The following is a 9179-nucleotide window of genomic DNA, read 5'->3' on the forward strand; positions in this document are numbered from 1 at the left end:
TTTGAAGGCGTTTGTAGCAGCTGATCTACAACATTATACTCGCTCCTCTTGGTGAGCCTCAGCATCTCATCACAGTCCTCTCTTAACATGCCATTCTGGCCAGCAGGGACAGGAGCTATAGCAACAGCGGCAGGTCTGTCAACATCAAGTGCCGGATTCGGACAAGAAGAAGAATTCCCCAAAGGACGGACGGCACTATCAGCAGCATCAGCTCTTCTGGTGTCAGCCTGGGGTTTCGGCGGCGCCGAGAAAACACGACCACTGACGGTCAAACCACTGACATCAACAATATGTGTAACAGAAGTGAAGGGTAGAGGCACCTCCTTCCCATCTTCTAATGCAACTGCATTATATCGATAGGGAACAACCTTGTCGGAAGAATAAGGAACAGGGCCAGTTGGCTTAATAATGAGAGTAGGAGAAGCCTTCTGCTTGCTGCCATCGTATCTGACGACAACAGACTCAGGTATTCTGAACACAAGGGATATCACATTAACGTCATCCTCATCACGATTCTGAAGTATCTCTATCACACCCTGATCCAGCATTTCTTGGATGTCTTTTCTGACTTGACGACATCCTCTCTCATTGACAGTGCATACACGGCAACTGTCATGGTCGTGCTCGTAGTGACTGTATCCATATAATAGTCTATGCATCTCGACCAGTGATTGTCGGATATGGCTGACATATCTGACCTTGTATTTGCCAGGGCAACCCTGAACCATATTAACATCAGATTTCCCATGCTCGGGCAATGAGTTCTTCTTCACATTAGGACCTACATCCTCGAAAAATAGAATACCACTTCTAACAAGGTCTTGAAACTTGGTATTGAGAGGGTAACAGTTCTCCACATCATGTCCAGGAGCACCAGAATGATAAACACAATAAAGCTCGGGCCTATACCACCACTGAGGGTTGGTCGGTATAGCAGGTGAGTCACGTGGAGTAATAAGCTTCCTTTCAATTAATGAAGGATATAGCTCTGCATAAGTCATTGGAAAAGGATCAAAAGTGATCCTCTTCCTATCATAGCTAGTGTTGGTTTGATTGTTGTTTCGACGCTGGTAGGTCTGCTGTTGCGGACGATGTTGTTGTTGCTGATACTGTTGATGTTGTTGTTGTTGGTTCAGATGTTGATAATGTTGATTCTCTCTGAATGCAGGTGCTATATGAGCCACCTGGTGTTGGTTACTGGCAGGACGCACAGTCTTCCTCTTCACAGAGGGTCTTCTTGATTTAACATGGGAGGACACAACATGCGCCTCTCCATCTTTCTTCTTGGCAAACGCCCCATAACGTTTGGCAGATGAGCCTTTTTCTCTGGTCAGGTGCCCTTCTATGACTCCCTCTTCTAAACGCGTCCCCATGTTTACCATCTCGGTGAAGTCAGAAGGAGCGCTAGCAATCATCCGCTCGTAGTAGAAAGAGCTTAAAGTCTTGAGAAACATCTTCGTCATCTCCTTCTCTTCGAGCGGGGGCACAATCTGTGCAGCCAATTCACGCCACCTCTGGGCGTACTCCTTGAATGTTTCTTTCTCCTTCTGGGACATGGCCCTCAGTTGGTCCCTATCGGGAGCCATATCAACGTTGTACTTGTACTGCTTGACGAAGACTTCGCCAAGGTCGTTGAAGGAGCGGATGTTCACACTATCCAGGCCCATGTACCATCTCAAAGCGGCACCGGACAGGAGCTGATCGTTGTCGGTCTGAGTCGACATCTTGCGTGCATACATCACAAGATGGCTGAGCGGGCAAGTGTTTCCTTTGTACTTTTCAAAGTCATGCACTTTGAATTTGACAGGAATCTTGACATTAGGCACGAGACATAGCTCAGCAGCAGATTTGCCAAAGAGGTCCTTCCCTCTGAGAGTTTTAAGTTCCTTGCGCAGCTCAAGGAATTGATCATTCATAGCATCCATTTTCTCGTACACATCTGGGCCCTCCGACAGCTCAAAGTGGTAAATGGTGTCATCTACTCTCAGCAAAGTATGCACGACTGGAGGTAGCACAGCAAGGACCGGGCTAGATGCCAGCAGAGAAGCAAATGTAGGGGCAGGACCCTTTGGAACAAAGTTAGCGGGCATCCCCCAGGGAAACCCGGCTGGCATAGAGGACAGAGAAAAATGAGCACTAGCAACAGGCACGGTAGAGGAAGCAACCTCTGAAATGACCGTCCTCTGGGGATGAGTTGAAGGCGTTGGAGAAGACTGGCTTTGGACGGCCAAGAATGACTCCATCAGGGAAATCAATCTTGCCACTTCCTCCTTGAGTTCTCTGTTCTCTTGATCGAGGTGATCCATTAGCTTTGATGAGTTGGTTCTGGTGTAGTACCGGTGCGTCAGCTTGTCTTCAAAATAAATGAAGAACACAGAGTTAGACCACTGAACAAGAAGCCCTGGAACAAAACCTGCTTATGCGCATGATGCATGCAATGCTTATGCATATGATTTTATTTTTAATCAGAGGAACTTTTAGAGTTCTATTTGCAAATATTTGGAAATATTAATCATTTAGACATATATTGAAAAAATCATATCAATAGTATCTGGAAAAATTTTACACCAAAGAAGTACAGTCTTGGTAACCAAAATACAATACAAGAGAGAAGGAAAATGAACATCCTATGGAACCCTAGAAACAATCGTCCAAAGCTCTCGAGACCGGAAGATAAGCTGCACGAAGCCTCTTCACCTCTCTCTCAAAGGCTGCCTCCATATCTGCCTTCTCTTTGGCGAGTCGATCGTACTTCCTCTTCCAAAACTTGGAAGACTGAGGAAAAAGAGAATTCACCACATCATCAGGCTCGTCGATAACCCGATGCTCCAGAAACTCTATCAAAGCATCCTTATCTCTAAGCTGCTAAAGTAGCTCCTCTCGCTCACGGACCCATGCACGTGAACGGTCTTCATCTCTCAACTCCTCTACTCCTTGGCTAGGGAGGGTTGAAGGCCCAACCATAACCATAGGTGTAGGTCTCGGGTAGTCATAGGGCATGCGGTACTCAGAAGCTCTCCTCCTAACCCATGAGGTATAGGGTTCCAAAGCAATACAATTCTTCGGACCAAGCTCTTTCCTTCCCTTCCTATGAATCTTGCGCCAAGCGCGGACCATCCTGCCCTTCAAGTTCTGGGGATCTTTACCCTCTTGAAAGAACACACCTTCTAACAAAATGTTATTAGGTTTATCCTTTAAGGGGAACCCAAGCTGACGACGTGCCAAAACAGGGTTGTAGTTAATCCCACCACATGTACCAAGAAGAGGCACATTGGAGAATTCACCACAAGAGTCAATAATCTGCACACCATTATATACACGGTTATACCAAAAGATATCATCATTAGTGAGAGACATAAGTCTTGTGGACCACCGTAGACATCCTTTATTCTCCTTGAAGGTGAGCGCTTGTGGCAAGTGTGAAATAAACCACTTGTACAACAGAGACAAACAGCACACAATGGTACCACCACCCTTTGCATTCCTCATATGTAAAAATAAATAAGTGTCACCCAACAGGATAGGAACGGGATTAAGAGTAGAGAAAATCCTAATAGCATTAACATCCACAAAATTGTCGATGTTGGGGAATTACACTAGCCCATAGATAAGAAGTACAAATATGGCCTCAAAGGCGTCCTCACTCATGGCCTTCTCATATATAGTAGCTTGAGCAATGAGGAAATCAAATGGGAGACCTTGAATTCCACCTTTGGTAGTCATATGAGCACCAACAACAGATTCATCTATATGCAACAGATCAACAATCTCTTGGGAAGAAGGAACTCTCTCCAATCCACTAAACGGCAACTGATCTAGGATAGGTATACCTACAAGATAGACATACTCCTCAAGCGTAGGCAAAAGCTGGAAATTCGGAAAAGTGAAGCAATGGTACAAGGGATCATAGAACTGCACCAACACACTCATCAGACCTTCATCCACCTGAGTAGTAAGAATAGACAGAAGCTTCCCATGACGAGCCTTGAACTCCAAGAGGTCTAATACATAGGATGTCAAACTCCTTAACTCTTTCAAGTCGGGTTGTCTGAAACTGTACTTCTTCGTATTCCTTCTTTGCTTATCCATGTCTGAAAATTTGCAAATAGACCTCTTAAGTTCCTTGAAAATTTTCTCATTGTTGATGATATGGATGTGTATGAATGCATGAATGCATGGATGCAATAATCACACTCAAGGATCAAGAAAATCACACCATACAAAGGTCATGGGATGGATCAAGTCATCCTTAATATCAATCATCCATTTTGGTGGATTATGGTTTACACCTTATCAACACCCAAGTTCCATTGATATTAAGGATATACAAGAATGGATCAACCATGAATCAAAGGTTTGTTGTAAGTCACGAGCATGGAGTCTCGGTCAAGAACCACCCAAAGGGAGTGTACTATGGTTAAACCTGACAATCATGTTCTATAAGAGGTTCCCATAGTCATCATCCCATCTTTCAGATATTATCGGATAAACGACTACTCGTATTCCAAAAATATTCTCAAAAGAGACTCTTATGAGTGTAGTATCGCGTAACAATCGTATCAAATCTTACACTTGAACAACCTTCGTACTACGTCCTAAAAAATAGACCAAGATGGGCTAGGTAATCTAAGGTCCTTGGCTTCTAAGGCATATATTGGAAAGAGTAATGCCTAACCACGACTACTCGTGTGACATTATTGATCCCAACATAACCTCCACCAAGTGAATGGGCTTGCAAGTCAACTTGCTAAGGAATAACTCCACACAAGTCAACAAGACTATACCATTCTCCTATCATAAGTGCACTCGAGTTCGGGTATAGAACTCATCTCACAAGAGACCACCAAGCACACAAGCAATTGATATACCAAGCAATTCATACATTACAAACAATACAGTCATCCCAAATTTTCACAAAAATATGTCACAAAATAAATATAACATATAATACAACAAAGGTAAAAAGTAGACAAAACCCACTAGGCAAATGTATCCCCAGCAGAGTCGCCACTTTTCTGTAGCGGGGTATTCGTTACCTTTAGATTTATTGACTAAATCAAAAGTAAATCATACAATTCGAGTCGCCACCGCAGTTCTATTTATCCAAAGGAAAGGTTAGAAAGCGAACAAAAACCGAGAAGTTTTATCAAATAAAAAACTAATAAAAATGTCAGAGATTTGGGTAAGGGGGTTGGTTATGCAATAGGAAGGTTTTAAGCACCCAAAACATCCTTAGTACTCTAAGGGAGCCCTTTTTACAAATGTTGTAAGGTAGGTTGGTATTTGTGAAAATATTTGTGCAAACATGATTGGGGAGATAAGAAAAGAATATACAAATTATTTACAATTTTTTGTTTGAATGGATAAACCCATTGCCTACGTACCATCTTAAAAAGGTAGGATCAAAACCTCGTAGTTCGGGGTAAAAATCTCAAAAGAAGTTGGTGAATTGATTGGTCAAAAGCCTTAAGGTCTTTTGTTATCAAAGGGAGAAAACTCAACCTAAAACCACAAATCCACCATGTGAGGAGAGCTTCAACATGCTAGTGAGGGGTTAACCCTATAATAAGAACGGAAGACTTATAGTCCATCACTAAGGATATAGGTGAGTATTATATCAACCTCTAGGATAACTCAAACCTAATAGCTAATGTTTATGAAAAGTTTTAACACAAAAGTGGTCATTGGAACCACAAAAACAATTGAGTGAGTTGTATTTACAAATGAAAAGTATTCACAAAATAAGGTCAAAGTTGACTTAAGATTCAATTCAAAATAAGTATTATGACAAGAGTTTGAAAAATCAAAGGCATAATGCCTAGGTTTCTAATTTTTGAAAAAAACAATGTTAATGTTTACACAAAAGTTTGGCTTGGGTTGGAGTGGAGAGAAGAAGAGAAGGGCTAGATCCTAAACATGCAAAGATGAGGGAAGAGAAATAAAGCCACTTGGAGTTCCCTTCTTGAGATCATAAAGATGATCCAAGTTGCTCCCTTTCCTTTGGACTTTGCAAGCAATAAGCAAATAACTCAAGCAATCAAGCAAACAATCAATCAAGCTCCTAGGAATCTTCCAATTGGCTTTTGTATCTCTTATCTTGGATGTCCATGACAATGGTTCTTCTAATTGGCAAGTTTGGGATCCCTAGCACACAAGAACACACAAATCAAAAAGTTCCACAATGCAATAGAAAGAATGGACAAGAGTGAGTTTAGAATTAGGATCCTTTCAATGTTATCTTCAAGATTAAGCATTCTAAAGGCATGAGGCCTAGTTGCTCTTTGACAATTTTAGCATTCTAAAGGAATGAGGCCTAGTTGCTCTTCAAACTCCATTAGCATAGGTAAGGTCCTAAATCTAAGTCCTTTCTCCATTTGCATTGGGTTCACACAAACAAAACAAAACAAACACAAGGCAATAGTATATACACAATAATGTGCTCAAGTGAGCAAAAGGAAAATTGCATAAACATAAACATGAGCTCAAGTGAGCAAAGGGCAAAGGTAAATGAATTAATGAGCAAGAAATTAAATTGCATTAAAGTAAATTGCAAGAATTAAATGCTTGAATTAAAAGTTAGTCATTAGTAGTTAGTGTTAGTGTGCCATAAGGCAATTTAGCGCTATGTTAAGCAATCATAAGTGGACTAATGTAGTAGTCACACCTATTTGAAGCCGGTCAATAAAACTATAGGCAACAAACACAAGTTAGAGACCATGACTAGTAAGCCAAGTTCCTACGACTTGCCATGCCAAAAGAAAAGAAGAATGATCTTGTATGGATTTAGGTTTTTTGCTTGACCAAGAAGCAACCTATCTCTAATGCAAAGCAATTCACTTGATCTTTGATCAAGATGAATTTGATTTGGATCAAAGAAGGTTAAGCCCCTCATATGTCAAGGCTAACCATCAATCATTAACTCATTGATCAAAAAGAAAAAAGAAGAAGAAGAAGAAGAGATGGAATGTATATAATTGAAAATCAAATGACATAAGCAAAATACATTAACCAAATATGAATGGAATCAACATCAATCAATGATAAACAGAAGTGAAATGAATCTTAGAAGTCAAGAAACAATAAAAATATTTGTGATATTTTTTGGAATTAAAATAATACTTGAATTAAAATAAACAAATAAAGGTCAAACTTCAAATCCCATTCAAATCAACTTGGAAAAGTCCAATTGGATCATCATAAGTTCAACATGGTTAAACAAGGTTTGACAAAAAATTTCATCATTTTTTGAAAACAGAAACTAATGGAAAGTATTTTATGAGAATATTTATGAGAAATCTCAAATAAATCTCAAATCAATTAAGAAATTTATGAGAATATTTTTCATAGATTCATCACCATTCAAAGATGTTAAGAAAATAGTTTTGGCATTTTTGAATATTGGAAAGTATTTTAAATGAATTAAAAATAACCAGAAAAGAGAAAATTCACAAAAAATATTAAATGGAATCATAAAAAATATTAAAAATCATTTTTAGAAAGTAGAATTAAAAAGGGAAATATTGCATCTGGTCCCATATTTTTATGATTAAAAATGAAGAAGCTATGAATTTTTGAAATAAAATGGAATTAAAGAAAATAAAATGAAATTCAGAAATTGCAAAAAATCAGGGAGCGTCTGATCTTGCTCATTAATTGACGTGGCACGTCAAGTGCCTGGGAGACGCGCGTGCATGGTGTACTTGAGTCAACAGCATCACACATGGCATTAAAATGAGTCAAAACAAAACACGGTCAAGATTAGATCCTAGGGTCCAGATCCAAGGCCTAGGAACTCAGCCACGTGGGGACGGTGGTGGAAACCACCATCTTCTCCAGTGAGCTTCACAATTCCGGCCAAAAATTGCAGGTTTTCAAACCTTCATTAAAATGCACGATCTATACATCTTTGGAAAGCTGGGGTGATGTACATCACCCCTGTACCATCGGTTTCCACTCAAGATCACTATAGGAAGAGAAATCTGAGATGGAAATTTATGGTGTTCAAACTGAACTTACTCAATTCATGAAATTAAAAGCTCAAATCATTTGCCTCTCACATGAGGACTTCAGAGGTACCAAGCAATGCAAGAAATGATCAATATCCAAGTAGTTTCGAATCAAAACAGTTTGAACAACAACCTTTGAAGTGCAACTTTACAAGAATCGATCTACTCCAATTCTTTGATTCAGTGTGATCTTGAGATAGCAAGGAAGCAAGGTTCAGGAATTGAAGTTCAAAGATCAACCAATGAACTTGAAAATTGAACTTGAAAATTGGAAAAGAAAACTCAGAATTCCTTTTAATGGAGGTTGGAATTTCACTTGTGCAATAGTTCAGGCGCCCTGAGGTTGGATTTTGAAGTGAAATGGAGCTTCTATTTATAGGCAAGGCTGATGCAAGCAAGGAGAAAACTCATGTGCATGTGAAGTTGGGTCCTCCATACATGGGCCTGTACAGGCGCATGGGAGGCCCAAATGCAATGGCAAATGGAAGCTGAAGTCACATGGATCAGGTTTGGACGTGCAGATTTGATTGAATTAGCGTGTGCATGGAGTTTTGATATGTTATGCATAATTGAACCAAAAACTTCTCCTCTTCGAAAATACCATTTTCCAAATTGAAACATAGGCATGTGGGTAATGGTTGGAAAGGTCTTGAAATGAGCAACAAATTTTATGTTGAACAAAAATCCATTTGGAATTGGGAAAATATTGAAAACAGGCCTTGAAGTTCAGTGTGCAAAACATGTATGTGAGAATTTTGCCAAATAGGACCAACTTCAAGCCCTTCTGTTTCAATTATGCAAGCCTCAAATGACAAAACCTTCAACATCAAAGTTGTATATCTTTTCAAGGCAATCAATTTGGACTTAAAATTTGCATTATTTGTATTTTTCATGAGAAAGTTATGGGCACTTGAAGTTGGACTTTTTCACATTTCAATGGCTTTGGTCCAAAGTGACCTATAATGTTTTGTATTATCACATGTGTTTATTTTAGGATTATGAGATTTTGTCCAACATAACAATTGAAGTAGACATCTTAAACTTTCAAATTCATTTTGTCCCACCTCAAAATCATGAAAAATGAAGGAGTTAGGTCCTTGGGAAGTTGACCCAAAATTAGGGTTTCAGTCAAAATGACCTATAATGTTTTGAAATGGATGATGACCTTCCAAG

The sequence above is a fragment of the Lathyrus oleraceus genome, chromosome 6, assembly GCF_024323335.1.
Source record: "Lathyrus oleraceus cultivar Zhongwan6 chromosome 6, CAAS_Psat_ZW6_1.0, whole genome shotgun sequence".
Lineage (NCBI taxonomy): Eukaryota > Viridiplantae > Streptophyta > Magnoliopsida > Fabales > Fabaceae > Lathyrus > Lathyrus oleraceus.